Below are 26506 nucleotides of genomic sequence, written 5' to 3' on the forward strand. Positions count from 1 at the left end.
ACTGACAACATAGGGTTTTCACTATGAGCACTGGGCCCTGGCTAGCAGGATCCCAGTGAGACAGGGAAAACACCCTGACATCTACTCACAAACATGCCAAAAGTGGGGGTAACAAGGCTAGAGAGAGGCTACCTTCCTACAGGGGTAATTGAAACTGTTGAAGCCTCTAATTGGATATCACTGGTGGGGTCATAACTAAAAAGTCTGCCAGAGGTTCAAGGTTTTGTGTGGATCTTCACAGTGTCATTCAAAATATAATTGCAGAAAATGTCCCTTAACCAAACATTAACAAGTTATTACTTTTGCTCAACGGTGGTAAGTTCTTCTCAAAGTTAGATTTGAGAGTGCTTACCATCAAAATCGGTTGCATGAGAGTTCCAGGGACTTGACCGCTTTTATCACAATGGACGGAACATTCCACTTCACAAGAATGCTATTAGGATTGTCTTCAGCGGCCAGTGTATTTCAGCGGTTGATGTTGCAAATAGTCAATGGTTTCACAAATGTGATCTTCTTCCAAGATTACATTTTGGTATTTGGAGCTACAGTTGAGCAACGCGACCAAGTGTTGAGGAAACTATTAAAGAAGATGTTGGTCTTACTCTGCATAAGGAAAACTGTGTATTTTTGTGTCGAGAAATTGAATACGTGGAAAATACTTTTTCTGAAGAAGGATTAAAACCTAAAAAAAAATACATATTGAAATTGTCTTTCCTGCCGCTGAGGGAGGAGAGGGACTCCATCCCCGAGGATTCCTGCTGCTTTGCTGCATCTCCCAAATGCGGACGCTTTCAAGTGTGCCGCGCAGCGCGGGCAAGTCTTTCCTGCCGCTGGGGGAGGAGAAGGACTCCATCCCCCAGGATTCCTGCTGCTTTGCTGCATCTCCCGAACGCGGACACTCTGTGTGTCTAGGGAATCCCTATCTAAGGCCAGCTGTTGCTGTTTAATCTTCAGTCTGGTCTCTTCAACCCTCAACTTTTTGAGTTCCCTTTCTAACAAGTTATCCTCAGGGTGGGTGGGTTGGGAATGCTTTGACACAGATGAAATATAGGAAGTTTCAGAGGGGGACCTCTCCCTAACTGTCTGGACCCTAGTAACCAAGCCTCTGGGGATAAAGGATGCCCCACTGTTATGGGAACCTCTATCACTACCAGCATCACTAGGTGTCCTGCTAGGGGGCAGACCCTTGTCAGAACCCTCCTCAGCTTCTCAACGGGACTCCTCTGAATCAGACTGGGAAGCTTCTCCCTTTTCTAACCTCTCATGTGATGGCCCAGACTGGTTCTGGTCATCTACAATAAGCATATTAAAGAGAAAGTCTTTTGTAGGGTTCTTTCCTTTACTCAAACCTGTATCCAGGCAGAGACCCCTCAAACTTTTATAGTTCAAACTCTCATATGTTGCATTAACTAACAGTTTTGAGAGTGGAAATTACAACAGACATAATAGTATAGGTTTAAGGATAGTGAGAAAGAAAAAGTTTTAGAACTTAGAAAGCACAGAGAAAAAACTTTTTCAAACTTTGGAAAACGTTTTAGAAGTTTTAAGAAACTTTGTTAAAAGTTTTCGAATAGAAAAGTAAACTTTTGGGGTTAAGTGTACATACACTGAACTGTTTGGTATATGATTCTCTTATGAAAAGTACAAAATGACAAAGTGGTAAAGCAGTTGCACGTACTCATCCCACTGCTGCACCAGCAATGTAGGAGGCTAGCCTGGCTTATAGTGGGTACCCTGTGGTACTTACACCCTGTGCAAGGTCTAGTTACACCTTATTAGTACAATAGATGTGTTTATAGCAGCTTAGGCTGATAGAAGGTAGCTATGGCAAAGAAGCTTAGGCTGAATTAGGAGACATGCAAAGCTCCTACTATACCACTTATATCATATGCACAATATCATAAGAAAACAAAATACTCAGAGTTACTAAAAATAAAGGTACTATATTTTTATGACAATATGCCACAAGTATCTCAGTGAGTACACTCAGTAAGAAGGTGAGTAATATACGCAAGTTATGTGTACACAAACCCAAAACAGGTAAGTAAGAGTAAGAAAAGTAATGCAAACAGTGTAGAATTACAATAGGATGCAATAGGTGAACATAGGTCTAGGGGCAACACAAACCATATACTCCAAAAGTGGAATGCGAATCACGAATGGACCCCAGACCTATGGGAGCTTGTAGAGGGTCGCTGTGACTGTAAGAAAACAGTCAGGGAGTCCAAGATACCCCAACCCAAGACCCTGAAAAGTAGGGGTAAAGTACACCTACTACCCCAAAAGGACACACTAGTCGTGATAGGGGGATTCTGCAAGAACAACAAACACCAGCAAAGCACTGAAGATGGATTCCTGGACCTGAGGACCTGCAAGGCAAGGGGACCAAGTCCAAGAGTCACGATAGTGTCCAGGGGGGGCAGGAGCCCAGGAAACCCTGAATGAAGGTGCAAGGAAGCTGCCTCCGGATGGAAGAAGCTTAGGATTCTGCAACAACGAAGAGGACCAGGAACTTTTCCTTTGGAAGGAAGATGTCCCACGTCGTGCTGAAGGTTGCAGAAATGTTCCCATGCAGAAATACTGCAAACAAGCCTTGCTAGCTGCAAGGGTCGCTGTAGAGGTTTTTGGGTGCTGCTGGGGACCAGGAAGGACCAGGATGTTGCCCCTTGGAGGAGGAGATAGAGAGGGCGCTCAGCAACTCAGGGAGCCCCCACAGAAGCAGGCAGCACCTGCAGAAGTACCAGAGCAGGCACTTAGAAGATTTGTGAACCAGAGCTGGCTCAGAGTCACAAAGGAGGGTCCCACGACGTTGGAGGCCAACTCAGCAGGTTGAGCACTGCAGGACGGAGTGCTGGGGACCCAAGCTAGGCTGTGCACAAAGGAAATCCTGGAAGAGTGCACAGGAGCTGGAGCAGCTGCAAATCACGCAGTACACAGCTTTGCAGTCTAGCGTGGGGAGGCAAGGACTTACCTCCACCAAACTTGGACTGAAGGATCACTGGACTGTGGGAGTCACTTGCATAGAGTTCCTGTGTTCCAGGGACCACGCTTGTCAGGATGAGAGGGGACCCAGAGGACCGGTGATGCAGTCTTTTGGTGCCTGCGTTGGCAGGGGGAAGATTCCGTCGACCCACTGGAGATTTCTTTTTGGCTTCCAGTGCAGGGTGAAGGCAGATGACCCCCAGAGCATGCACCACCAGGAAACAGTCGAGAAAGCCGGCAGGATGAGGCGCTACAATGTTGCTGGTAGTCGTCTTGCTACTTTGTTGCAGTTTTTCAGGCGTCCTGGAACAGTCAGCGGTCGATCCTTGGCAGAAGTCAAAGAGGGAGATGCAGAGGAACTCTGGTGAGCTTTTGCATTCGTTATCTGAAGAATTCCCCAGAGGAGAGACCCTAAATAGCCAGAAAAGGAGGTTTGGCTACCAAGAAAGGAGGATTGGCTACCAAGAAAGGTAAGAGCCTATCAGAAGGGGGTCTCTGACGTCACCTGCTGGCACTGGCCACTCAGAGCAGTCCAGTGTGCCCCCAACACCTCTGTTTCCAAGATGGCAGAGGTCTGGGACACACTGGAGTACCACTGGGCACCTCCCCTGGGAGGTACTGGTCAGGGGAGTGGTCACTCCCCTTTCCTTTGTCCAGTTATGCATCAGAGCAGGGCTGGGGGATCCCTGAACAGGTGTAGACTGGCTTATGCAGAGATGGGCACCATCTGTGCCCATCAAAGCATTTCCAGAGGCTGGGGGAGGTTACTCCTCCCCAGCTCTTCACACCTATTTCCAAAGGGAGAGGGTGTAACACCCTCTCTCAGAGGAAATCCTTTGTTCTGCCTTCCTGGGCCAGGGCTGCCTGGACCCCAGGAGGGCAGAATCCTGTCTGAGGGGTTGGCAGCAGCTGCAGTGGAAACCCTGTAAAGGCAGTTTGGCAGTACCCGGGTTCTGTGCTAGAGACCTGGGGGATCATGGAATTGTCCCCCAATACCAGAATGGTATTGGGGTGACAATTCCATGATCTTAGACATGTTACATGGCCATGTTCGGAGTTACTATTGTGAGGCCAAACATAGGTAGTGACCTATGTATAGTGCACGCGTGTTATGGTGTCCCCGCACTCACAAAGTTCGGGGAATTTGCCCTGAACGATGTGGGGGCACCTTGGCTAGTGCCAGGGTGCCCACACACTAAGTAACTTGGCACCCAACCTTCACTAAGTGAAGATTAGACATATAGATGACTTATAAGTTAATTATGTGCAGTGAAAAATGGCTGTGAAATAACGTGGACGTTATTTCACTCAGGCTGCAGTGGCAGGCCTGTGTAAGAATTGTCTGAGCTCCCTATGAGTGGCAGAAGAAAATCTGCAGCCTATAGGGATCTCCTGGAACCCCAATACCCTGGGTACCGCAGTACCATATACAAGGCAATTATATGGGTGTACGAGTGTGCCAATGAGAATTGGTAAATTTAGTCACTAGCCTGCAGTGACAAATTTAGAAAGCAGAGAGAGCATAAACACTGAGACTCTGGTTAGTAGAGCCTCAGTGATACAGTTAGGCACCACACAGGGAACACATATAGGCCACAAAGCTATGAGCTCTGGGGACCTGGCTAGCAGGATCCCAGTGACACATAACAAACACACTGACAACATAGGGTTTTCACTATGAGCAGGATCCCAGTGAGACAGTGAAAACACCCTGGCATCTACTCTACCTTCCTACAGGGGGTAATTGAACCTGTTGAAGCCTCTAATTGGATATCACTGGTGGGGTCATAACTAAAAATTCTGACAGAGGTTCAAGGTTTTGTGTGGATCTTCACAGTGTCAATCAAAATATAATTGCAGAAAATGTCCCTTAACCAAATATTAACAAGTTATTACTTTTGCTCAATGATGGTAAGTTGTTCTCAAAGTTAGATTTGAGAGTGCTTACCATCAAAATCGGTTGCATGAGAGTTCCAGGAACTTGACCGCTTTTATCACAATGGAGGGGACATTCCACTTCACAAGAATGCTATTTGGATTGTCTTCAGCGGCCAGGGTATTTCAGCGGTTTATGTTGCAAATAGTCAAGGGTTTCACAAATGTGATCTTCTTTCAAGATTACATTTTGGTATTTGGAGCTACAGTTGAGCAGTTGAGCAACGCGACCAAGTTTTGAGGAAACTATTACAGAAGATGTTGGATGTTGGTCTTACTCTGCATAAGGAAAACTGTGTTTTTTTGTGTAGAGAAATTGAATACTTGGAACATACTTTTTTCTGGAGAAGGATTAAAACATTAAAAAAAAATACATATTGAAATTGTTTTTCCTGCCACTGGGGGAGGAGAGGGACTCCATCCCCCAGGATTCCTGCTGCTTTGCCGCATCTCCCGAACGCGGACGCTTTTAAGCATGCCGCGCAACGCGGGCAAGTCTTTCCTGCTGTTGGCGGAGGAGAGGGTGTAGTAAAGTACCATCTTGCCTGGCATGTTACCCCCATATTTCACTGTATATATGTTGTTTTAGTTGTATGTGTCACTGGGACCCTGCCAGCCAGGGCCCCAGTGCTCATAAGTGTGCCCTGTATGTGTTACCTGTGTTATGACTAACTGTCTCACTGAGGCTCTGCTATCCAGAACCTCAGTGGTTATGCTCTCTCATTTCTTTCCAAATTGTCACTAACAGGCTAGTGACCAATTTCACCAATTTACATTGGCATACTGGAACACCCTTATAATTCCCTAGTATATGGTACTGAGGTACCCAGGGTATTGGGGTTCCAGGAGATCCCTATGGGCTGCAGCATTTCTTGTGCCACCCATAGGGAGATCTGACAATTCTTACACAGGCCTGCCAGTGCAGCCTGAGTGAAATAACGTCCACGTTATTTTACAGCCATTTACCACTGCACTTAAGTAACTTATAAGTCACCTATATGCCTAACCTTTACCTGGTAAAGGTTGGTGTGAACGGGCCGCCCCGACCACGTCCACGCCAGCGTCACCTAACTCCTTGTCGGGCAAACCCGACATGTCCGTTCCGCGTTCCCATGGCAACATGGGAACGCTCCAGGCGTCGATGACGCGTTTCCCTGTTTCCAGGGAAACGCTCGAAGACTTCCGGGACATAGAGGGTGAAAAGGGGAAGGAGAGCGTAACGAGGGGGCAAGGAGTCGGAGGAACAAACAATTGTGGAGCAGGACGAACCGAAGAAGAGCAGCGCGACGGGACGGATGAGGAAACAGCTGTAGCAGGAGACGAGGAGAAGGAGACCACCCACGGAGAAGAACCGGAGCAGGAACGCCGAGGAGCCAGCCACGACCCGGGGGGGTCGTGGCTTGCAAAGGTACGGTCCCTCTTGGGGACACGGGAACCTAGAACAAAAGGGGCACTGGGGAAGGGAACAGGGGAGTTGGGAGAGGAGAAAAGGGGAGGGGCACAGTCCCAGTAATCGAGGGAAGACAGGTTATCTTGCCCAACCCGGGAGCACGATGTGTTAAACTAGATACCCTTCACCACTATCTGCTGTCCCCTGCACTGGTGTATCGTCACTCTATCCCTGTCTCTCTACAACCCCTTCCCCTCCTCTACAGTAAAGAAAACCCCAGAAATACCCAGTCACTTACCTTGGCGTTCTTCTGTTTCTAATGCCGGTAATCCACTGGAGCCGCCCGAGTTCCCCAGAATCCACCGACCTAGGAAGCAAGGAGAAGAAGAAGAAGACGGAGTTAAAAGAGAACTAAAAAAAACCCAGCCAAAGACCCCTATAGTAGACTGTAATCACTCAGAACAATAGAAGATTAAAAATAAAAATCCTTACTTACCTTACTGCTCGGTCTCAGTCTTGTTTATACCGTCCAGCCTACCACAGTGGTGTCAGAAGTGGGATCAAAACCCATCCTAAGGCTGAGGAACGGTATAGACAATGAGCGAGAGCCCCACTCTGGAGGACATGATTAAACAACTGGCGGAAGGCCAGCGCCATTTACAGTTGGTATGGGAAGGCCACCAACGAGAGGCCAAGGAAGATAGGGAGGCCTTGCAGTCCGCCCTAAAAAGCCAAGCTACTATCTTGGCGAACAATCAACTTGTGCATGAGACGGCGCTGCAGAAGTTAACAGATACAATAGCCGCCAGTAAAGTTCACCCTAATGTCCCCAGTTCGGTTCTACAAAAATTCCAGGAGGGGGAAGACCCGAACTCTTTCTTTACCAACTTCGAATGGGTGGCTTCCTCCGCCCAATGGCCGGAGGAAAGGTGGGGACAATATATCGCCCCTTTGCTCACAGGACTTATGCAGGCGGCTTATCAAGCGGCTAATCCAGGTGGTACCACGTCATATAAGGACATAAAGAGGAGCATTTTGGAAAGGGTTGGCCATGATGCTGAGTACTATAGAGTAAAATTCCGGAAAGTGAAATGGGGACAGAATGAGGACCCCCGTACCTTTTACTTCCGGGTTAAAGATTTAGCACTTAAATGGTTGGGCCCTATAGGAACCAGCAGAGAAGATGTTATAAAGACAATCATCCTTGAACAGTACTTGGACTCCCTACCCACCAGTACTAAAAATTGGATAAGGCAACATCCAAAGGTGGATACAGAGCTTGCCATAGATTTGGCCTGTGCCTACCACAGGTCCAACGATGTGAGACCACTACAACCCAGACTCAACATAAAACCCCTCGCACCACCACCAAAACCCGTCCCGAGATATCCTTTGGAAGACCCGAGCCCCCGTAAGCAAGGGGAGGGTCACCCGATGCAGGGACCACAATGTTTTAACTGTGGCGAATGGGGTCACATAGCACGAGTATGCCCCAGGAAAATAGAAGGAGTTGAACCTATGGAGATAGGGGTAACCCGACGCAGAGTCCTATGTACTGGAGGCGGGAACGCCAAATTTAAACAAATCGTAAAAATAATTGGACGCTTCCTCTCTGCCCTCATAGATTCGGGTTGTAGTCAATCCGTCATACGACAAAATTTAGTAGGCCCTGTTGGTACGACCTCTAGTCAATGGGTCACTATCTGCTGTATACATGGCGATAAGGAGCAATATCCCCTAACGGTAGTTGAGCTCGAGTGGGGTGAATATAGAGAATTCCTTCCCGTGGGAGTTATGGACCAACTGATTGAAGATTGTATTATCGGCACAGACTATATGCGGTTTCAACATCTCTTAGATCACACCCAAACCCAGAAGGAGAACCCCGAATGGTGGACTGAGGCTCCCTTTTCTAGTAGCCCCATTGAGTGTCCCCCACACCGCAGGAAACTCTCCAGAAGGGAAAAAAGATACGAGAAATTGAAATTTCAGGAGACCAAAGAGAGCAACCACCCTATAAGAGTTGTAGCAGAGAATTGTAGCGCACCTATAAGCTTCCGCCACCATCAGAGAGAAGACCCTACCCTCACTCATGCTTGGAGAACAGAGAAAACCGAAGAAACAGATGAGGTGGGTCCCTATTTCCTCTTACAAAGAAACCTTCTTTACAGGGTTACCACGACCAAAATAGGGGAACGCAAACACCAATTAGTAGTTCCAGAAACCTACAGAAACCAAGTACTCTTCCTAGCACACAATCAACCGGGAGGGGGCCATTTCGGTAGAGAAAAGACAGAGGAATATCTCCTCCGGAAGTTCTATTGGCCAGGGGTCTTCGCCCACATTAGGAAATATTGCTTACAATGTCCTAGGTGTCAGCTCACAGAACCAGGTATGCCCAGGAAAGCACCCCTACTACCTCTTCCCATCATTGACATTCCGTTTAGCAGGGTGGGTATGGATTTAATTGGACCCCTACTTCCCTCATCTAGAGGACACACATATATTTTGGTTATCGTAGACTATGCTACGAGGTACCCAGAAGCCCTCCCCTTAGCAAGCATGACGACTAAAACAGTAGCACAAGCCATGATAACGGTCTTCACTCAGACAGGGTTTCCCCAAGAGATCCTCACTGACCAAGGTACACCATTCATGTCGAACCTCATGAAACAGATATGTAGTTTATTGGGAATTACCCAAATAAAAACCTCAGTTTATCATCCACAGACGGACGGTTTAGTGGAAAGCTATAACCGGACCATTAAAACATTATTGAGGAAGGTAGTAGACGACTCTGGGAGGGATTGGGACCAGAAATTACCCTTAGTTCTTTATGCCATTAGAACCCACGAACAGGCCTCAATGGGACATAGTCCGTTCGAACTGGTTTTCGGAAGGCAACCACGTTGTCTTTTGGATATGGCCGTAGAAACTTGGGAGGAAGAAGAGGAAGAGGAAGGAAGGCCATTGTTAGAGTATGTCCAAAAACTTAAATCACACTTACGAGAATTATGGGAGGATGTAAGGCAACATCTTGAAAGGGCCCAAGAGACACAAAAACACTATTATGACAAGGGAAGTAAATTACGTACATTTCTTCCGAATGATCAAGTCTTGATAATGCGACCCACGTCTGAACAGAAATTATTGGCTAGATGGCAGGGACCCTATAGGGTTATTAGAGCAGTCTCCCCCGTCACCTATCTCATAGAACTGAGTGTCAACCCCCAAAAAAAAAAAATCTACCATGTAAATCTCCTCAAGAAATGGGAAGCCGTAGAAGAGTTTGGCAGCCAAGTGGAGATGGGCGTTTTGCCTCTCTCAGTAAGGAGTTGGACATAGAACTGTTTCCCTTGGAAAACCGACAAAGGGAAAATATTCCCTGTATCAACACCTCTCTGACAATGTCAGAGAGGGGGCAGCTATTCTCCCTGTTAAAACAATACCCACATTTCTTTTCGGAGATACCCGGAAGAACTTCCCTGATCTGTCACAAAATAAAAACACCACCAGGACAAACTATCCGACTACGACCTTATCGCATTCCCGAGGCTAGGAAACATGTCATAGAAGAGGAAATAGAGAAAATGATAACCTTAGGAGTAATTGAGCCCTCTAGTAGCCCTTGGAGCTCTCCAGTAGTTTTGGTTCCAAAGCCTGACGGATCGGTCCGATTTTGTATCGACTTCCGCAAACTCAATGCAATATCCCTGTTCGACACATATCCTATTCCCCGAGTGGATGATTTCCTCGAGAAGTTAGAGAGAGCCAAATATTTGTCTACGTTGGACCTCACTAAAGGTTATTGGCAGATTCCCCTTTCCCCTGAAGACAAAGAGAAAACAGCCTTCTCTACACAATCCGGTCTTTATCAATTCACAGTTCTACCCTTTGGCCTTCACGGAGCCCCGGCTACCTTTCAGATATTAATGGACAGGCTGCTAAAACCCTTTCACACATTCTCTGCAGCCTATCTAGATGATGTTGTCATTTTTAGCGATACTTGGGCGAACCATCTGCGCCATCTCAACCAAATCTTTACCACCCTGGCAGAAGCCGGTTTGACGGCTAACCCCAAGAAGTGCATCTTAGGGAATACCAACATATTGTATCTAGGCTATAAGATAGGCAATGGTACCCTACAACCGCAAACAACTAAAATTGATGCCATTAACCAAGCCCAAACCCCAAAAACGAAAAAAGACTTGCGTTCTTTCTTAGGTTTAGTGGGCTATTACCGTAGATTTATACCGGGATATTCCACTATTGCGGCTCCACTTAATGATCTATTGGCCAAACATCACCCTAACAGGTTAGAACCCTTTACAGAATGTCAAAAGGCTAGTTTTGAGCGTTTAAAGTCCCCCTTACATCGGATCCTGTCTTACAATGTCCTGATTTCTCTAGACCTTTTCATCTGTACACTGATGCTTCTAATGTGGGTCTCGGGCGGTGCTCGATCAGCCTGATAAGGAGGGTCGGGACCACCCGGTTGTATTTATCAGCAGGAAACTTCTTCCCCGCGAATGTCACTACCCTATCATTGAGAAGGAGTGTTTGGCCATTAAATGGGCGGTGGAAAACTTGCAATATTATCTTCTGGGCAGGCCTTTTATACTGTATACTGATCACGCTCCTCTTACCTGGCTTGCCTCCCACAAGGATTCCAACTCTAGGGTGTTACGGTGGTTCCTTGAGCTACAACCTTTTACCTTCCAGGTCTGCCATGTCCCTGGGTCGCAACAGGGCCCTGCAGATTACTTGTCCCGGTTCCCATGCTCCTCTTCAGTCCTCGACCAGGACCGTTCTTGGGATGGGGGGTGTGAACGGGCCGCCCCGACCACGTCCACGCCAGCGTCACCTAACTCCTTGTCGGGCAAATCCGACACGTCCATTCCGCGTTCCCATGGCAACATGGGAACGCTCCAGGCGTCGATGACGCGTTTCCCTGTTTCCAGGGAAACGCTCGAAGACTTCCGGGACATAGAGGGTGAAAAGGGGAAGGAGAGCGTAACGAGGGGGCAAGGAGTCGGAGGAACAAACAATTGTGGAGCAGGATGAACCGAAGAAGAGCAGCGCGACGGGACGGACGAGGAAACAGCTGTAGCAGGAGACGAGGAGAAGGAGACCACCCACGGAGAAGAACCGGAGCAGGAACGCCGAGGAGCCAGCCACGACCCAGGAGGGTCGTGGCTTGCAAAGGTACGGTCCCTCTTGGGGACACGGGAACCTAGAACAAAAGGGGCACTGGGGAAGGGAACAGGGGAGTTGGGAGAGGAGAAAAGGGGAGGGGCACAGTATCTTGCCCAACCCGGGAGCACGATGTGTTAAACTAGATACCCTTCACCACTATCTGCTGTCCCCTGCACTGGTGTATCGTCACTCTATCCCTGTCTCTCTACAACACCTTCCCCTCCTCTACAGTAAAGAAAACCCCAGAAATACCCAGTCACTTACCTTGGCGTTCTTCTGTTTCTCTTGCCGGTAATCCACTGGAGCCGCCCGAGTTCCCCAGAATCCACCGACCTAGGAAGCAAGGAGAAGAAGAAGAAGACGGAGTTAAAAGAGAACTAAAAAAAACCCAGCCAAAGACCCCTATAGTAGACTGTAATCACTCAGAACAAAAGAAGATTAAAAATAAAAATCCTTACTTACCTTACTGCTCGGTCTCAGTCTTGTTTATACCGTCCAGCCTACCACAGTTGGGTGCTAAGTTACTTAGTGTGTGGGCACCCTGACACTACCAAGGTGCTCCCACATTGTTCAGGGCAAATTCCCCGGACTTTGTGAGTGCGGGAACACCATTACACTCGTGCACTATACATATGTCACGAGATATGTGTAGCGTCACAATGGTAACTCCGAACATGGCCATGTAACATGTCTAAGATCATGGAATTGTCACCCCAATGCCATTCTGGCATTGGGGAGACAATTCCATGATCCCCCGAGTCTCTAGCTCAGACCCGGGTACTGCCACACAGCCTTTCCCGGGGTTTCACTGCAGCTGCTACTGCTGCCAACCCCTCAGACAGGTTTCTGCCCTCCTGGGGTCCAGACAGGCTTGGCCCAGGAAGGCAGAACAAAGGACTTCCTCAGAGAGTGGGTGTTACACCCTCTCCCTTTGGAAAAAGGTGTTAGGGCTGGGGAGGAGTAGCCTCCCCCAGCCTCTGGAAATGCTTTCATGGGCACAGATGGTGCCCATTTCTGCATAAGACAGTCTACACCGGTTCAGGGATCCCCCAGCCCTGCTCTGGCGCGAAACTGGACAAAGGAAAGGGGAGTGACCACTCCCCTGACCTGCACCTCCCCTGCGAGGTGCCCAGAGCTCCTCCAGTGTGCTCCAGACCTCGGCCATCTTGGAAACAGAGGTGCTGCTGGCACACTGGACTGCTCTGAGTGGCCAGTGCCAGCAGGTGACGTCAGAGACTCCTTCTGATAGGCTCCTTGAGGTGTTGCTAGCTTATCCTCTCTCCTAGGTAGCCAAACCTCCTTTTCTGGCTATTTAGGGTCTCTGCTTTGGGGAATTCCTTAGATAACGAATGCAAGAGCTCATCAGAGTTCCTCTGCATCTCTCTCTTCACCTTCTGCCAAGGAATCGACTGCTGACCGCGCTGGAAGCCTGCAAAACTGCAACAAAGTAGCAAAGACGACTACTGCGACCTTGTAACGCTGATCCTGCCGCCTTCTCAACTGTTTTCCTGGTGGTGCATGCTGTGGGGGTAGTCTGCCTCCTCTCTGCACTAGAAGCTCCGAAGAAATGTCCAGTGGGTTGATGGAATCTTCCCCCTGCAACCGCAGGCACCAAAGAACTGCATCACCGGTCCGCTGGGTCTCCTCTCAGCACGACGAGGGAGGTCCCTTGAACTCAGCAACTCTGTCCAAGTGACTCCCACAGTCCAGTGACTCTTCAGTCCAAGTTTGGTGAAGGTAAGTCCTTGCCTCCCCACGCTAGACTGCATTGCTGGGAACCACGTCTTTTACAGCTACTCCGGCTCCTGTGCACTCTTCGAGGATTTCCTTTGTGCACAGCCAAGCCTGGGTCCCCAGCACTCTAACCTGCAGTGCACGACCTCCTTTGTTGTCCTCCGGCATCGTGGGACCCTCTTTCGTGTCTTCAGGTGAGCTCCGGTTCACTCCACTTCGTAGTGTCTGTTCCGGCACTTCTGCAGATGCTGCTTGCTTCTGAGAGGGCACCTTGTCTTGCTGGGCACCCCCTCTGTCCCCTCACGCAATTGGCGGCATCCTGGTCCCTCCTGGGCCACAGCAGCATCCAAAATAGCCTAACCACGACCCTTGCAGCTAGCAAGGCTTGTTTGAGGTCTTTCTGCACGGAAACACCTCTGCACGACTCTTCACGACATGGGACACCAATCTTCCAAAGGGGAAGTTTCTAGCCCTTGTCGTTCTTGCAGAATCCACAGCTTCTACCATCCGGTGGCAGCTTCTTTGCACCCACAGCTGGCATTTCCTGGGCATCTGCCCACTCCCGACTTGATCGTGACTTTTGGACTTGGTCCCCTTGTTCCACAGGTACTCTCGTCAGGAAATCCATTGTTGTTGCATTGCTGGTGTTGGTCTTCCTTGCAGAATTCCCCTATCACGACTTCTGTGCTCTCTGGGGAACTTAGGTGCACTTTGCACCCACTTTTCAGGGTCTTGGGGTGGGCTATTTTTCTAACCCTCACTGTTTTCTTACAGTCCCAGCGACACTCTACAAGGTCACATAGGTTTGGGGTCCATTCGTGGTTCGCATTCCACTTTTGGAGTATATGGTTTGTGTTGCCCCTATCCCTATGTGCCCCCATTGCATTCTATTGTGACTATACATTGTTTGCACTGTTTTCTATTGCTATTACTGCATATTTTGGTATTGTGTACATATATCTTGTGTATATTTGCTATCCTCATACTGAGGGTACTCACTGAGATACTTTGGCATATTGTCATAAAAATAAAGTACCTTTATTTTTAGTATATCTGTGTATTGTGTTTTCTTATGATATTGTGCATATGACACTAGTGGTACTGTAGGAGCTTCACTCGTCTCCTAGTTCAGCCTAAGCTGCTCTGCTAAGCTACCTTTTCTATCAGCCTAAGCTGCTAGACACCCCTCTACACTAATAAGGGATACCTGGGCCTGGTGCAAGGTGTAAGTACCCCTTGGTACCCACTACAAGCCAGTCCAGCGTCCTACAGAGGGACTCCATCCCCCAGGATTCCTGCTGCTTTGCCGCATCTCCCGAACGTGGACGCTTTTAAAGCGTGCCGCGCAACGCGGGCAAGTCTTTCCTGACGCTGGGAGAGGAGAGGGACTCCATCTGCCAGATTCCCCCATCACAACATCCGTGCTCTCTGGGGAATATAGGTGCACTTTACACCTACTTTTCAGGGTCTTGGGGTGGGCTATTTTTCTAACCCTCACTGTTTTCTTACAGTCCCCGCGACCCTCTACAAGCTCACATAAGTCTGGGGTCCATTCATGGTTTGCATTTCACTTTTAGAGTATATAGTTTGTGTTGCCCCTATACCTATGTGCTCCTATTGCAATCTATTGTAATTCTACACTGTTTGCATTACTTTTCTTGCTATTACTTACCTCATTTTGGTTTGTGTACATATAACTTGTGTATATATCTTATCTTCTTATTGAGGATACTCACTGAGATACTTTTGGCATATTATCATAAAAATAAAGTACCTTTATTTTTAGTAACTCTGTGTATTGTGTTTTCTTATGATATTGTGCATATAATGTAAGTGGTATGGTAGGAGCTTTCCATGTCTCCTAGTTCAGCCTAAACTGCTTTGCCATAGCTACCTTCTATCAGTCTAAGCTGCTAGAAACACCTCTTCTACACTAATAAGGAATCACTGGACCTGGCACAAGGTTTAAGTACCTTTGGTACCCACTACAAGCCAGGCCAGCCTCCTACATTGGTTGTGCAGCGGTGGGATAAGTACTTGTAACTACTTAGCACTTTGTCATTGTGTACTTTTCATAAGAGAATCATATACAAAACACTTCAGTGTATGTACACTTAACCAAAAAGTTTTGCTTTTCTTCTCTCCAACTTTTTAGAAAGTTCTAAAAAGTTTCCTAAATACTTCTAAAAGTTAGAAAAGGTTTTTTTCTCTGTTCTTTAAAAAGTTCTGAAACTTTTTCTTCCTTCTCACTATCTCTAAACCTTTTGCTATGATGTCTGTGGTAGATTCAGCTCTTAAAACTGTCAATACAACTTATGACAATTTGAATTACAAGAGACTAACAAGTCTCTGCTTAGATAGAGGTCTAGTGATAGGAAAGAACCCTACAAAAGAGTTTCTGTTTAACATGCTTATTGTAAATGATGAGTCCCAAGCAGGCCCATCAGATGAGAGGTTAATAGAAGGTTCCCATTCTGACTCAGGGGAGCACCTTGAGGAAGGTGGGGAGGGTTCTGAACAGGATCTGCCCCCTAGCAGGACACCCAGTAATGTTGGTAGTAATGGAGGTTCCCATCACAGTAGGGCATCCTTTATTCCTAGAGGCCAAGTTACCAGGGTCCAGACAGTTAGGGACAGATCCCCCTCTGTTGTTTCCAACTTGTCTTCTGTGTCAAAGCATTCCCAACCCACCCACCCAGAGGATAACTTGTTAGAAAGGGAACTCAAAAAGTTAAGGGTTGAAGAGACCAGACTGAAGCGTAAACCGCAACAGCTGGCCTTAGATAGGGAATCACTAGACCTTGAGAAGAAAAACAGAGGTTGGGGTTTGGACTCCATGGTGGCAGCAGCAGTATTCCTGATAGTAATCCTGTTAGAGAGCATGATTCCAGGAATCTGCACAAGATAGTCCTCCCTTACAAGGAGGGGGATGATATCAACAAGTGGTTTGCTGCACTTGAGAGGGCCTGTATGGTACAGGGGGTCCCTCAAAGGGAGTGGGCTGCTACATTGTGGCTATCTTTCACTGTAAAGGGTAAGGATAGGCTCCTTACTGTTAGAGAAAGTGATGCTAACAGTTTTTCAGTTTTGAAAGATGCACTCTTGGATGGATTTGGCTTAACCACTGAACAATACAGGATTAAGTTCGGAGACACCAGAAAAGAGTCCTCACAAGACTGGACAGACTTTGTAGATTGTTCAGTGAAGGCCTTGGAGGGGTGGTTACATGGCAGTAGAGTTTCTGACTATGAAAGCCTGTATAATCTTATTCTGAGAGAGCATATTCTGAATAACTGTGTGTCTGACTTGTTACACCAATATCTAGTGGACTCAGATCTGACCTCTCCCCAAGAATTGGGAAAGAAGGCAGACAAATGGGGCAGAACAGAGAAGTTCATACAGGGGGTGACAAGGATGGCAAGAAGAAGGATGAAGGATGGTAAGTCTTCTGACAAGGGTGGGGACAAAAGTAAAAATGAGTCTTCATCAGGCCCACAAAAATCCTCTGGTGGGGGTGATGGGTCCAAATCCTATTTAAAAAAAACGAAAAAGCCTTGGTGTTATTTGTGTAAAGTCAAAGGCCATTGGACAACTGATGCCAGTTGTCCAAAGAAAAACACCAAACCTCCCACTACCAAAACCCCTACTGCAAATTCTAGTGCCTCTAGTAATAGCAGTGGTGGTGGGAGCAAACCTACTAATAGCCAATCCAAGGGAGTAGCTGGGCTCACTTTTGGTAATTTAGTTGGGGTTGGTCTTGTTAGGGAGACCACAGAGGCTGTGTTAGTCTCTGAAGGTGCCATTGATTTGGTCACCTTGGTTGCTTGTCCCCTTAAAATGGATAAGTACAAGCAACTTCCTCTAATAAATGGTGTTGGGGTTCAGGCCTACAGCGACACAGGTGCCAGTGTTACCATGGTGATAGAGAAACTGGTACACCCTGAACAACACCTACTTGGTCAGCAGTACCAAGTGACAGACGCTCATAACAACACTCTTAGCCACCCCATGGCTGTTGTGAATCTCAACTGGGGGAGTTACTGGTCCAAAGAAAGTTGTGGTTGCCTCAGATTTACCTGTAGACTGTCTACTAGGGAACGATTTAGGACATCAGCTTGGGCAGAAGTGGAGTTGGAGGCTCATGCAGCAATTCCTGGGCATATTTTTGCTTTGACAAGGGCTCAGGCCAAAAAGCAAAAAAGACCGGGTAACTTGGATCCTGGAACAATGGACCAAGTGTTCCCTAAGGCTAGGGGTAGCAATGGTAAATCCCTACCCACTATCCCTCCCTCTAGAGATGATTCTCCTTCTGAGGAAGAAGAATGTCCTCCCTGTGCAGAACCTTCACCAGATGAGCTGGCAGCAGACACTGCTGAGCTTTTGGGTGGAGGAGGGCCTGCCAGGGAAGAGCTGAGTGTGGCACAGCAAACCTGTCCCACATTAGAGGGTCTCAGACAGCAAGCTGTTAAGCAGCAAAATGGGGATGTCAGTCACTCGCATAGAGTTTACTGGGAGAACAACCTCTTGTACACCGAGGCAAGGGACCCAAAACCTGGAGCAGCCAGGAGATTGGTCATTCCCCTGCAGTACAGAGAGCTCCTCCTAACTCTGCCACATGACATTCCCTTGGCTGGGCCTTTGGGCCAGATCAAAACATGGGAAAGGCTTGTCCCCCTGTTTCACTGGCCTAGGATGTCAGAGGACACAAAAGATTTTTGCAAGTCTTGTGTGACCTGCCAAGCCAGTGGCAAGACTGGTGGCACACCAAAGGCTCCCCTTATTCCACCACCTGTGGTTGGGGTCCCCTTTGAAAGGGTAGGGGTTGACATAGTAGGCCCCCTTGACCCTCCTCCTGCTTCAGGCAATAGGTTTATCTTTGTGGTTGTGGACCATGCCACAAGATATCCTGATACAATTCCTATAAGGACCACTACAGCTCCTGCAGTGGCAAAGGCCCTCCTGGGAATCTTCTCCAGGGTGGGTTTTCCTAAAGAGGTTGTACCAGACAGGGGTAGCAACTTCATGTCTGCATACTTGAAAGCAATGTGGAAGGAATGTGGTGTAACCTACAAATTCACCAATCCTTATCATCCACAGACTAATGGACTGGTATAGAGGTTTAATAAAACTCTCAAAGGTATGATAATGGGACTCCCTGAAAAACTCAGGAGGAGATGGGATGTCCTGTTACCTTGCCTCCTTTTTGCTTACATGGAGGTACCCCAGAAAGGAGTGGGCTTCAGCCCCTTTGAATTCCTATTTGGACACCCTGTAAGAGGTCCACTAGCACTTGTGAAGGAGGGTTGGGAACAACCTTTAGAAGCTCCCAAACAGGACATAGTGGACTATATACTTGGCCTAAGATCCAGAATGGCAGAGTACATGAAAAAGGCCTGTAAAAACCTTCAGGCCAGCCAAGAGCTCCAGAAGCAATGGCATGACCAGAAAGCTGTTCTGATCCAGTACCAACCAGGACGGAAGGTGTGGGTATTGGAGCCTGTGGCCCCAAGAGCACTCCAGGACAAATGGAGTGGACCCCATCTAATTGTTGTTATAAGAGGGTGAGGTTACCTATCTGGTAGACCTGGGCACTGCCAGGAGCCCCTTTAGGGTGATTCATGTCAACTGCCTAAAACCCTACTATGACAGGGCTGATCTCACCCTGCTCATGGCAACAGATGAGGGACAGGAAGAAGAGAGTGACCCTCTGCCTGATCTCTTTTCCACCACTGAAAATGATGCTTTAGTGGAGGGAGTAGTTTTAGCAGATTGTCTGACTGCAGAACAGAAAGACAACTGCATAAATCTCCTTGGACAACTTTCTGAACTCTTTTCAACTGTGCCAGGCACCACATCCTGGTGTGAACACACAATTGATACTGGAGTCAGCATGCAGGTCAAAAGTAAAATCTATAGGCAGCCTGACCGTGTCAGGGACTGCATAAAACAAGAGGTTCAGAAAATGCTTTATCTAGGAGTGGTTGAACCTTCTGAAAGCCCATGGGCGAGTCCTGTGGTGCTTGTACCAAAGCCTCACTCAAAAGATGGAAAAAGGGAGATGAGGTTTTGTGTAGACTACAGGGGTCTCAATCAGGTAACAAAAACTGATGCTCACCCTAGACCCAGGGCAAATGAGCTCATTGATACACTGGCATCTGCCAAGTATCTAAGCACCTTTGATTTGACTGCAGGGTATTGGCAGATCAAATTGGCTGAGGATGCTAAACCTAAAACTACATTTTCAACTATAGGAGGGCACTACCAATTTACTGTGATGCCCTTTGGTTTGAAGAATGCACCTGCCACTTTTCAGAGGTTGGTGAACACAGTCCTGCAAGGGTTGGGGGCTTTTGCTGCAGCATATCTAGATGATATAACTGTCTTTAGCTCCATCTGGGATGAGCACCTTGCCCACCTGTGGAAAGTTTTGGAGGCCCTGCAAAAGGCAGGCCTCACTATCAAGGCCTCACAGTGCCAGATAGGGCAGGGAAAGGTGGTTTATCTGGGACACCTGGTAGGTGGAGAACAGATTGCACCACTGCAGAGGAAACTCCAGACAATCATGGATTGGGTTCCCCCTACAACACAGACCCAGGTGAGAGCCTTCTTAGGCCTCACCGGGTATTACAGGAGATTCATTAATAACTATGGCTCCATAGCAGCCCCGCTTACTGATCTCAGTAGTAAGAAGATGCCTAAAAAGGTATTGTGGACAGCTAGCTGTCAGAAATCTTTTGAGGAGCTCAAACAGGCCATGTGCTCTGCACCTGTCCTAAACAGCCCATGTTACTCCAAGAAATTAATTGTTCAACCTGATGCAAGCGCTGGGGAGGAGTAGCCTCTTCCAGCCTCTGGAAATGCTTTGATGGGCACAGATGGTGCCCATCTCTGCATAAGCCAGTCTACACCGGTTCAGGGATCCCCCAGCCCTGCTCTGGCTCGCAACTGGACAAAGGAAAGGGGAGTGACCTCTCCCCTGACCAGTACCTCCCAGGGGAGGTGCCCAGAGCTCCTCCAGTGTGTCCCAGATCTCTGCCATCTTGGAAACAGAGGTGTTGAGGGAACACTGGACTGCTCTGAGTGGCCTGTGCCAGCAGGTGACGTCAGAGACCCCCTCTGATAGGCTCTTACCTCTCTTGGTAGCCAAACCTCCTTTCTTGGTAGCCAAATCTCCTTTTCTGGCTATTTAGGGTCTCTCCTCTGTGGAATTCTTCAGATAACGAATGCAAGAGCTCACCAGAGTTCCTCTGCAGTTCCCTCTTCGACTTCTGCCAAGGATCGATCGCTGACTGCTCCAGGATGCCTGCAAAACTGCAACAAAGTAGCAAGACGACTACCAGCAACATTGTAGCTCCTAATCCTGCTGGCTTTCTCGACTGCTTCCTGGTGGTGCATGCTGTGAGGGCTGTCTGCCTTCATCCTGCACTGGAAATCCCGAAGAAATCTCCCGTGGGTTGACGGAGTCTTCCCCCTGCTAACGCATGCACCAAACTTCTGCATCACCAGTCCTCTGGGTCCCCTCTCATCCCGACGAGCGTGGTCCCTGGAACACAGGAGCTGGATCCAAGTGACCCCCACAGTCCAGTGGTCCTTCAGTCCAAGTTTGGTGGAGATAAGTCCTTGTCTCCCCACACCAGACAGCAAACCTGTGTAGTGCATGATTTACAGCTGTGTAGTGCACTTTTCCAGGACTTCCTTTGTGCACCTACTAACCTGCATCCCAAGCACTCCGTCCTGCATTGCCAAACTCGCTGAGTCTGACTCTGACGTTGTGGGACCCTCCTTTGTGACTCTGAGATGACTGCTGTCCTCAGATCTTCCAAGTGCCTGCACTGGTACTTCTGTGGGGGCTCTCTGAGTTGCTGAGTACCCTTTCTGTCTCCTCCTCCAAGGGGCAACATCCTGGTTCTTCCTGGTCCCTAGCAGCACCCAAAATCCTCCTCCGTGACCCTTGCAGCTAGCAAGGCTTGTTTGTGGTATTTCTTCATGGAATCACTTCTGCAACATCGAGCACGCCGTAGAACATCTTCCATCCAAAGGAGAAGTTCCTAGCCCTTTTCGTTGTTGCAGAATCTTTGGCTTCTTCCCCCCGGAGCCAGCCCTTTTGCATCTGCATCCGGGGTTTCCTGGGCCCCTGCCCCCCCCTGGACACTATCGCGACTCTTGGACTTGGTCTCCTTCCTTTCCAGGTCCTCAGGTCCAGGAATCCATCTTCAGTGTTTTGCTGGTGCTTGTGGTCCTTGCAGAATCCCCTATCCCGACTATTGTGTCTTTCTGGGGTAGTAGGGTAACTTTACTCCTACTTTCTAGGGTCTTGGGATGGGGTATTTTGGACACCCTTACTGTTTTCCTACAGTCCTAGTGACCCTCAACAATCTCCCATATGTCTGCGGTCCATTCGTGATTCGTATTCCACTTTTGGAGTATATGGTTTGTGTTGCCCCTAGACCTATGTTCACCTATTGTATCTTATTGTGATTCTACATTGTTTGCACTACTTTTCTTACTGTTACTTACCTATTTTGGGTTTGTGTACATATAAAGTGTGTATATTACTTACCTTCTAAGTGAGGGTAATCTCTGAGATACTTTTGGCATATTGTCATAAAAATAAAGTACCTTTATTTTTAGTAACTCTGAGTATTGTGTTTTCTTATGATATTGTGCTATATGATATAAGTGGTATAGTAGGAGCTTTGCATGTCTCCTAGTTCAGCCTAAGCTGCTTTGCCATAGCTACCTTCTATCAGCCTAAGCTGCTAGAAACATCTCTATTCTACTAATAAGGGATAACTGGACCTGGCACAGGGTGTAAGTACCACAAGGTACCCACTATAAGCCATTATAAGCCAGGCCAGCCTCCTACACCTTAGGACACAAATTATAGTTACTTGAGGTAACTCTAATTATACCTGGGGAATTTCTATGGTTTTGCATGTTTAAAATGTGAGTCTAACTATAACGTCTCTGTAACCTTCAGCTTTTGAAGTGAATTTCTATTTTTTTTAAATTCCATTTCCTAACTATAATGTCCCTATAATCTTAGTTTTTTTTCAGCAAATTTCTATGTAATTTTCATTCCTATACATTAATCCAACCACTGCTGCGCATAGCCTTCGGCTGTAGGTGGTGGTGGTTGGCCACAGGGCCTGGCCTGTGGCCAAGCACAGAGTCCAAAACAATACAAGCACCCAACTTCGCACCATGCAGGGCCTTCGCCCGTGCGCTGTCGAGCTTGCCCGCAAGACCTGGCCTGCAGCCAAACCCTGCAGCCAACATCTCAAGCACCCACTGCACTTTGGCCCTGCATGGCAGAAATTGGCTGCAGCCTCTCTGGGTGTCAGAATAGGTGTCAGGGGGTGTATCTGGGGGTGAGTGTGGCTGTGAGAGTGTCTGCCTGGGTGTGAGAGTGCATACATCAATATTTTAGTGGGTGTGTCAGTGTGTGCGGGGGTCTGTAAGTGGGTACATAAGGGTGTCAGTGGGCCTGAAAGTGGGTGTGTGAGAGTCTGTGTGGGTCTGTGAGTGGGTGCATGAGGGTCTGACTGGGGCTGTGACTGGGTGCACGAGGGTCTGAGTGGGTCTGTGAGTGGGTGAGTGAGTGTCTGCTTGGATCTGTGAGTGGGTGCATAAGTGTCTCGGTGGGTGTGTGAGTGGGAGAAAGAGATTGAAAGAGAGAGCGAAAGAAACTGAGAGGGAGAGAGACAGAGACTTCTTTAGGCTTTGATGCATGATATACCTAGAATGAGATATCCTGCAGAATTTGAAAACAAAAATGTATTTCTCGTTTAAAAAAAGCAAGATCATCTTTCATATGAGCCTTAAACTTTTTAACTTAAAAAAATAAATAAAGGAGGGAAACAAGTGTGGCCTGACTCGAACCCTCAGCGCTCAGTGTCAAGGTGACCTTCACACTAGAGCTTTCGTTTTTTTCAATTTTTTTTTTTTAGCCCTTTATGGGCTATCTGGGATCGCATATCAGCATGCAGGGTACAGAGATGAAAACTCCTCTTTTTGACAGTGGGTCCCGCTGTCAAAAATTGGAGTGTTTGCTGTGACTTGGCTGCTGCTATCAAAGCTATATACCCCTCTATCCCTATATCCTATATATATACATTTGCTTTCCCCTTAATTTCTCAAAAGCTACTGAACGTATTTACACCAAAACAAAAAAGGTCACTTTCCGGACCAGGACCTACCTTTCTGCCAAATTTGGTGCAATTCCGTCCAGTAGTTTTGGCGCTACCGCTGTTAAATGTTTCCTCAACCACATCCTAAAACATAAAACAATGCATGCAAAATAAAAACACTTGCATGCATTAAAGTAACATTAAAAATAAAATAAAAGTACTTACCCTAGCTGCACCCTCCGTGTCCTTCGAAGTCTGTGGCTCCAACCGGCATGAGTGGAAGAGGAAACTTCCTTAAGCAATCCTGGCACTGCTGTCATGCTGTTAAGCTACATGAGCACCAGGATTGGAGGAAACAGGCTGACTAGACATTCTTTCAGGCCCTTTAGGGCTGTGTCTGGTCTCCACCTATCTGTCCAAGGCAGCTGGGTGGAGAGCTTCAAAGTGCGCATGTTAGTTTGGCCGATGCTACTGACGTGCACTTTGCAGTGCCTGGCCGGCACTGCTGTAGTCCTCCATGCAGCAGAGGACATGCCCCTAATTTCTCCCAGTTCCAAGGAAGGCTGACAACTACGGCATGCCTTGTAAAAAATAAAATGCCAATTAAATAATTTCATTGGCATTTTATTTTTTACATCCGGCGTGGCTTGAAGCGTGAGGGGGTGTGACGCTTCCCCGCTCTCATGGAGAAACCGCTGCTGCAGGCTTCACTTGCCCTGTATGACACTCTCCTCATGGTTTTCTTTACAGCAGCCCTCTTTTGGCATACAGGGGTTACCAAGTGTATTCTGTGCTCGGTCAGCGACCTGATCGGTGCAGCACTTGTCTCCTCACACCTTGCACCAGGAGTCCACTCAACTGGGCTCCCAACTAGATCTCACTCCCTCCAACACTCTCCTTCTTCACAGGGTACACTGGTTTTGGCAGGCAGGCGCTGGTGCGTCAGGCTCAAGACCAGTAGGTCTTTGTTTGATGTTCCCTCACCCAGCAGGCAGACTACCAGGCCTCGCCAACCCCCGCCCTCCCACCTTCCCCATCCTGATTGGAAGTCTTCAGAAACTCACACAGCCCATCTGCCTCTTTGGCAGATGACAAATGTTTGTGATCTCAATGTCCACTTCATACAAAGTCAATTTCTAGACACCAAATTGTATTTATGGTCTGGATCTTTCAAGTTTTCTTTTGGAGTTCTTCTATGTTTTAAGTAGAACCTCCTCTGCCTTGAAAGGTTGTCTATCACAGAAGGAGAGACTACGAAAGCTGATAGTCCAGCAACACAGGCCATGGGAGTGTCTACAGGACACACCTGGATGTTAACCAGTTCAGCCAGAGTGATATTTGCATTCAAAACAATATCCTGGCCTTCCAGCTATACTCTTTATGATTCCCTTACCAGCTAATCTCTGTCCTGAGATGTGTGCAGGCTCTTTCCTTGTGGTCTCTCACTGAATCAAAGAGCAACCTTTGAAATATACAGGGGGAGTCACACTCTCCCTTCTCCAGTGTTTTCTACCCTGCTCCCAGGAAAGCAGCAAAACACAAATCTGTCCGGGGGAGTCATTACACTCTTTGGCCGCTCATATGAAATTAGCGAATCCAATAATCCAGTAATTCAATACTTGCTCACAAATGTATAGAAAATGGCATGTTTAAGTAAACATGCTGTTTTCTGTGTGTTTATTAGCTGCACAGGCATGTGCCTTGTCGGCTTACTTGATCTGCAATCAGCTGAGTTCCTGTGCATGCTCGAACAAGTCTTTTTCTTCATTTAGTTATATATTTTCTTTAATGCTCAGAAGCACTAGGAGCAGCTTTGCCTTCTTACTTCATGTTGCACTGTCATATTCAAGATAACTTTATTTGAATACTGAGGGTATCCATAAAAGTATAAACATCATAATAAATATCATCAGGATAAAAAGTAAAATATTTGTTTTAATTTGCACTGTCATTTTCATAGGATCAATGCACTGTGAAAGTGCAGCAGTGCAATCAGCCCCTTTACCATCCAATTTTTATATAATGTTTGCGGATGGGGATTACTTAAGAAACTCTCCTTTCTCCGTTGTGGTCAGTAATGTGGTAAAACTATGGTAAACCAGTTTTTATAGGCATCCATCTTGAACACAGCTAACTTAACCCATGTTTAATTTGTATAGTTTTCCCTTCCATTTTGTGAGTGATTTAGCCAAGCAGAAATAGGTGGTGGGAGAAAATAGTGTCATAATAATGCAAAAATATTTTGCAATTTTAGCACACATTTTCCTCAATTTCCAATCTATAATTCCACATTTCTTTCTGCTGTGGTACAGACATGATTTAAAAATGAGGAAAAAATTGTGAAGCTTGACTGAACTTTTTCCTCATGTTTTCCCCATTTTGGCAGCCAAGTATAAGTAAGGCTTATGAGGTTAGTGCTTTGGGCACCCCTACCAGTCCAATAAGATCACAATCAACTAGACAGGCCTACGTCATGGAGCACACATCTGATCACAAAAATCAGCTTGGGGGATCCAGACAACAGAAGTTGGGCACTCAGGGCAGGGGTTACTGTTCATTACCATTCAGAGGACTTGCCCATCCCAACAGGTGCCTTCCTTTTTAAGGTTATAGAACTCTGGTGTGACTTGTATTATCCTTATCATGCATTTCTGTGGGTACTTTATTCCTTATCATAAATGGTCACACTATCACCTTTCCCAAAAAACTCTTAAATCCTTGGTGGGTAGCTCTTTCATATGAAAGAGAGAGCATGCTTGTAAACATAAGGAATACAAATAGAACCTCTAGTACAAAATTAAGCACATCATAAAGGCTGTTAGATATTTGCTGCAAAAAGATTTTAGAAGAAGTTTAATTCAAATTAATTTTTTTAAGGCACAGTTGAAACATGCGGAGGATTCTAACTTTTCTATATTTATCGAGGGGAGTGCAACACTTAAAATGCTGCCATAAATATCTACTTTCTGGCTGTCAATGTTCAGCTAGAAAACAGCAGAATAAAAAGCAACATTACTCTATCGTTCTTTAAATAGCTGTTTTAATTGTACTCCGTGATCTGAACTGCCTTCACCTGGGCTGCTCGCTCTAGTATTGTGCCTCAGAACTCAAGTACAATAAGTTATTAGAGTTGAGATTT

General features: G+C 47.1%; 1 protein-coding gene across 1 annotated transcript in view; it reads left to right on the forward strand.

The window, feature by feature from the left end:
- Positions 1 to 26506, forward strand: part of HEPACAM (hepatic and glial cell adhesion molecule) — a 329463-nt gene that overhangs the window by 296581 nt on the left and 6376 nt on the right. The gene's annotated exons all lie outside the window — the stretch shown is intronic.

The sequence above is a fragment of the Pleurodeles waltl genome, chromosome 3_1, assembly GCF_031143425.1.
Source record: "Pleurodeles waltl isolate 20211129_DDA chromosome 3_1, aPleWal1.hap1.20221129, whole genome shotgun sequence".
NCBI classification, from domain to species: domain Eukaryota; kingdom Metazoa; phylum Chordata; class Amphibia; order Caudata; family Salamandridae; genus Pleurodeles; species Pleurodeles waltl.